Raw genomic sequence first — 6599 nt, forward strand, 5'->3', positions numbered from 1 at the left:
TTTTTTTTTTTTAAGATTTTATTTATTTATTTGAGAGAGAGAGAATGAGAGAGAGCACACATGAGAGGGGGGAGGGCCAGAGGGAGAAGCAGACTCCCTGCCAAGCAGGGAGCCCGATGCGGGACTCGATCCAGGGACTCCAGGATCATGACCTGAGCCGAAGGCAGTCGCTTAACCAACTGAGCCACCCAGGCGCCCCGATTTTTTTTTTTTGTATGAATAATGTTATAGGTTAAAAAATATATCTATCTCAGGGCGCCTGGGTGGCTCAGTCGTTAAGCGTCTGCCTTCGGCTCAGGTCATGATCCCAGGGTCCTGGGATCGAACCCCGCATGGGGCTGGGTCTCTGCTCAGCAGAAAGCCTGCTTCTCCCTCTCGCAATCCCCTTGCTTGTGTTCCCTCTCTCGCAGTGTCCGTCTCTGTCAAATAAATAAAATCTTTAAAAAAAATATATATATATATATATACACATACATATATATGTATCTCTTTGGGGACCTGGGTATATGAAATGCCAGTGAAAAATCATTTACATTTAGTTCTAAAAATTAAAAAACTTTGAGATCCTGACTCAAGCTTTATGTTAACTGAACTTTCATTTCAGCTTTGCTTCCGTTTTAGATCAAGAACACAGAACACCAGGGCCTCCTGAGTGGCACAGTCTGTCAGGCATCTGACTCTTGGTTTCCACTCAGGTCGTGATCTCAGGGTCATGAGATCTAGCCCCGTGCAAAGTCTGCTTAAGACTCTCTCTGACCCTCCCCCACCCCCGTGCTTGCAGGCGTGCGCACGCATTCTCTCTCTAAATAAATCTTGAAAAAAAAAAAGGAAAGAACACAGGGGCACCTGGGTGGCTCAGTTGGTTAAGCGTCTGCCTTCGGCTCAGGTCATGATCTCAGGGTCCTGGGATCGAGCCCCGCATCGGGCTCCCTGCTCCACGGGAAGCCTGCTTCTCCCTCTCCCACTCCCCCTCATTGGGTTCCCTCTCTCGCTGTGTCTCTCTCTGTCAAATAAATAAATATAATCTTTAAAAAAAAAAAAAAGGAAAGAACACAGAACACCAAACAAAAACAAGGTTCGTCGTACGGTTCAATTTCATCAGGGCAGCTGTGGCACCAAACAGCAAAACTAACGTACAAGAATGTCCTCACAAAAATGAATACATATACCTGCTTGTTTATCTGTTCAAACACTAAATAAGAAGGACCTGGGCTTAAGGGCTTCATGGGACAGCCCAAATCCCCGCTCTGCTGGAGAGAAGAAATACCCTGAGGATGGAGTGCCAGTAACCACGTGCTGTGAGGCAACAGACTGAAAGTCAAGCTGCCTCCAGCACCAGCACTCTCCCCAAACACACCCCACTCACAACCGTTCAGCAAACTGCTACCCCAGAAAGAACAAGCCCCATTTAAAACTGAGCAATAATGAGAAAGGAACCATCACCAAACGATGCAAGATAAAAGAAGCCAAGAAAGGGTGCCTGGGTGGCTCAGTCGGTTAAGAGTCTTGATCTCAGCTCAGGTCTGGATCTCAGGGTCATGAGTTCAAGCCCCACAGTGAGCTCCATGCTGGGCTTGGAGCCTACTTTAAAAAAAAAAAGCAAAGAAACATTACAAGTAACAAGGTGCTCGAGAAAACACACCAGGGAAATTATGCTGCAAAGAATTTTGAAAGTTATAAACCAATATTTCTCTATGAGATTTACAAAAAGAAAAAAGAAAAAGAAGAAAAGGCATAAACCCTCTGAAGTAAGAGCTCTATTTTTATTTTATTATTTTATTTTTTTATTTTTAAAGATTTTATTTATTTATTTGAGAGAGAGCACATGAGAGGGGGGAGGGTCAGAGGGAGAAACAGACTCCCTGCTGAGCAGGGAGCCCGATGCGGGACTCGATCCAGGGACTCCAGGATCATGACCTGAGCCGAAGGCAGTCGCTTAACCAACTGAGCCACCCAGGCGCCCAAGAGCTCTATTTTTAAGAAACAGTATGACCACATGAGGAGATGAAAAGAAGCTAGCAAAGTTCAGGAAAGGAACTGAAAAGAACACTTAGGCTATGACAGAAATGGATGCCACACTGAAGGCAATAAAAGAAACAGACATGGATGAAAACCCAATTAGGTGTATGATGGACAGCCTTCAGGAAATCACAGGAGCTGGTTCAAGGATGAGAACACGCCTTGCACATGTTTGCTGTAGGCTTTCTGGAAAGAAGCTAAGAGAACTACTGGAAGAGACAGTCTTCTCTGGCTCACATGATGGAGCCATGCTGTGACTACAGAGGATGCTGGCCCAAGGACAAAGCCACATACTCAAGAAAATCATAGGGAAATGAAGCCAGAACCTGATAACACCAGGAACCTTTGAATCTCACTGCCCCTGAAGCCCGTCCTACCTTCGGACTTTGAATTAATAAGTTCCTTTTATTTTTAAAATCATTTTGATTCTTTCCATTACTTGGAACTGAAAGCTTCTTTTTTTTTTTTATTTATTTGACAGAGATAGACACAGCGAGAGAGGGAACACAAGCAGGGGGAGTGGGAGAGGGAGAAGAAGGCTTCCCACAGAGCAGGGAGCCCGATGCGGGGCTCGATCCCAGGACCCTGGGATCGTGACCTGAGCCGAAGGCAGCTGCCCAACGACTGAGCCACCCAGGCGCCCCTAGAACGGAAAGCTTCTTGATGAGATTAAAAAACAACTGAAATAGAAAAAGCAGAATTTTCATAATTTTAAAATAACACACTGGGAAGCCAAAAAAAAAAAAAAGAAAAAGAAAAACCAACTGAAAAATTATTCATAACAACAGACCATAGTAAAGTGGCTTGTTACAAAGTTAACGGTCATAAAAATCCAGTATGAAAATAATACTTTGTGTGTGACAGACACAATCTGATGGCTAACTCAAAAAAACACACCCAACTCCCTTCTCCCTATTATCTCCACTAGAGGGGCTAGGAAAACTACTCTATTCCAGAATTTCTTATAGCTAGGAGTAGCCAGAGAACACAGGCCTGGCCAATGAGACATAAACACAAGTCTACTTTGGGCTTCTAGGAAAGCTTTTGCTTTTCTTAATAAAAAAGCCAGTTTGGGCTCATGAGACCCTTTTTTCTCCCTTTCCTGACTTACTGTCTGGAATGCACATGTGATACCTAGAGACATGGCAGCCATTTTGTGACCACGATGCAAAAAGCCTGAGAAGGCTACAAAAGAAACTTACCAGTGGTTACCTGAGAAAAACCAGGAACTTGAGATGGGAGAGATTTTCTTCACTGACTGAATTTTTTTTCTCTAAACATTTTATAATCAAACTGATGAAGAATTATTTTGTAACTACAGGAGGAGAGATTACTAAGAGTCATGCGGAGTAGTTAGGAGGTTTTAGACAAGGGACGAGTAAAAGCTGGATAAGCAAAAAGCAGGGGGAAAAAAAATGTTCAGGCTACCAAAATGACATGAGCCATGAGTATAGGGAAGGGTCAGTGGAAAATATACCTGAAAAGATAAAAGGGGCCAGAGGATGAGGACCAGGACTAAATCAGACTTGACTCTGCACAGTAACATACAGTAGTGAAGAATCACCATTGGTTCCTTTTGGGGAGATGGAGGGAGTAATATAATAAAAACAATGACTGACTCAGTCTAGGGTACAGAATAAGCTGAGAAAGAAGCAAAAGGAAAAGGAAGTGGAAATCACAACTAATTCATGCTGCTTAATTATTCTCTGGTTTCAAAATTAGTACTAATACTTGATAAATAATATTATGTTGAAGAATTTGAACAGCTGTCATTACACACTATTTCTTTATATATCATTATTTCTGAGGTTAGCAAAATGATGGATTTCATTTTTCTGTACTAAACACTAATGTAAGAGAACATATTTGCCATTTCTTTTTCCATTTCACTGTAAGCATAAATTCTGTCTCAACAGCTCCAAAAAGGAGAGCAGCTGGACACAGACCAATCCCTGGACTGAAGGCCACCAGAGTCCAATCTACTACTTTTGCAGAGAGGTAATAAAAGAGCACGAAGTTAGGAATCTGAAGACCTAGGTTCTAGTTCCAAGTCTACATCTAGCTCCCTGCACAAGGGAGCCACCTCCTCTTTCTGAAGCTCAGCACTCTCATTTATAACACAAAGGGGTTGGACCAAAAGTGTGCTATAATCCTTTCCAACTGTAAACCATTATGAACAGGTTAAACTTAGAGCTGGCAGTAATAGCAGCTGAGAACCTGGGGCCAGAACCAGAGAGCTGGGATTGAAAAACAGAGTCTGTGTAGTAACAGGTTACCAATGACACCCAGAGCACACACCACTCCAGTTGGCTGTTTAAAACTTCTCGAATACTGAGGAAGTTCTACTCTTAGGAACCTATATGACCCAAGTTCATATTTACCTTGAATATGGAGACCTTAATAGCTACAATAAATATCATATATAACATATATAAGACTTTTGAAAAAATTGTATAACTAGTAGCTTAATAGTACAAAAAGTAAAAATTCACCCAGACTACCACCATCTTCACATATAAATGGCTTTCATTTTTTATACCAATTCTTTCTCTTCTATTTCTTCAATATAGTCAGAAAACACAGTACATGCATGTAATGGAATACTATTCAGCCTTAAAAAGGGAGGAAATCCTGCCATATGCAACAACATGGATGGACCTGGAGGGCATTGTGCTAAGTGAAGCAAGCCAGTTACAGAAGGACAAATACCAGATGATTCCACTTAATGAGGAACCTAAAATAGTCAAACTCATGGAAAGAGTAGAAGGTCGGTTGCCAGGGGCCGGTGGGGGAGGAAGGGAGAAATGGGGAGTTGCTGTTCAAAAGGTACACAGTGTCAGTTCTACAAGATGAGTAAGTCCTAGAGCTCTGCTGTACAACATGGTGTCTATAGTTAGCAATACTGTTGTGTGCACTTAAAAATGTGTTCAGAGGGAGGGCGCCTGGGTGGCTCAGCCAGTTGAGCATCCAACTCTTGGTTTCAGCTCAGGTCATGATCTCAGGGAGGTGAGATCGAGCCCTGCATCAGGCTCCACACTCAGCGGGGAGTCTGCTCGAGATTCTCTCTCTGTCCCTCCCGCGTGCACGCGCTCGAGCTCTAAATAAATAAATACTAGTTAAAAATGTGTTAAGAGGGTAGGTTGCATGTTGATTGTTGTTACCACAATTGAAAAAAAATACCTACTGGAGAATGTTACTATCATATTTTTTTGCTTTTACACACAATGCTGTGATGAGTCACCTAGTAAATAAATTTGTATGCCTTTAGGTGAAAAGGTCAGTTAGATAAATTGCAAAGTCATATATTCAGTCTTTCAGTCAGCATTTTCTTTATTCAATGTTCTTAAAAATCTTAAAAAATGGATTGTGATTTTTTTCATTGTTAATTAAATTAATGCAATGATATAATTTTTTACACTGAGATATTCTCTTTTGTAAATCTACATCCTCAAGTACCTTAATAAAGATTTTTTTTTCTTGGGGCGCCTGGGTGGCTCAGTCAGTTGAGTGTCTGCTTTCACCTCAGGTCATGATCTCAGGGTCCTGGGATCAAGTCCCGCATTGGGCTCCCTGCTCAGCGGGAAGTCTGCTTGTCCCTCTGCCCTCCCCCCACTTGTTCTCTCTCTGTCTCTCTTCCAAAAAAATAAAATCTTTAAAAATTAATTAATTGATTAATTAATTTAAAAAATGGTATACAACTGAACACAGTATTTCAGGAAGAAACTGGCCAACAGAACGAATTACTGCTTCCTATGATCTGATCCTTCTATACTATTGAGACTTTACTTTCTTCTGCTTCTTCCATTTTAGATTATGTCCCCTTAATTCCCTCCCTTAGATTCCTTGCGCAATTGAAATAAACCAAAACAAAGATACCACATAGCACTGCATACTATTTACTAGGTAAGTTTCAAAATGTATTTGAGAAAAATTAGAACTGGTAGGACCTGTCTGAACAGAGAAATTCTATGCATCAGAATCCAGAGAGTAAATTACCTGATAATTGAAATTCTATTTGCTTGTGGAATTTTGTCAAGTAAAACTATGGTACAATCACATTTAGAAACAGACTCCTTTAAATTGCTATTATCTCATCAAGATAAACATTTTAACTTCTTGTCAATTTAAAATACCTAAATATCTAAACTCAGTGACATGGGCATACACAGGCTTAACTATCCAGGGTATGTACAAGAAGGAACTGCAGTAAACTCCTATTTATTTGAAGTTTGGGAGAAACAGAATGTTAATTAAAAGCTCTGGTTAACTGAGTTACCCCTTATAAATAATTAATTTTCAAATACTTGGAAGATAATCATGGAACAACAATTTAAATAAACACTCAGAGCAGAGCACATGAAGAACCACACCTCAGCCTTCCTTTGGCGTCCCTGAATGCGTTAAGCCAGGTCATCAATAGGAAGATCAATTATCTCAGCCCAGGGCTATATATAAAGCAGGTAATGAGCTCAAGCCAATATATACTAATAACTAGTAACCATCTATCCCAACTTTCTAAGACAATCCCAACTTTACGTATTTTTTCCAATATAGGCAATTCCTTTAAAATACAGCTAAAT

Source organism: Leptonychotes weddellii, chromosome 1 (genome assembly GCF_054177405.1).
Source record: "Leptonychotes weddellii isolate Sample4059 chromosome 1, ASM5417740v2, whole genome shotgun sequence".
Lineage (NCBI taxonomy): Eukaryota > Metazoa > Chordata > Mammalia > Carnivora > Phocidae > Leptonychotes > Leptonychotes weddellii.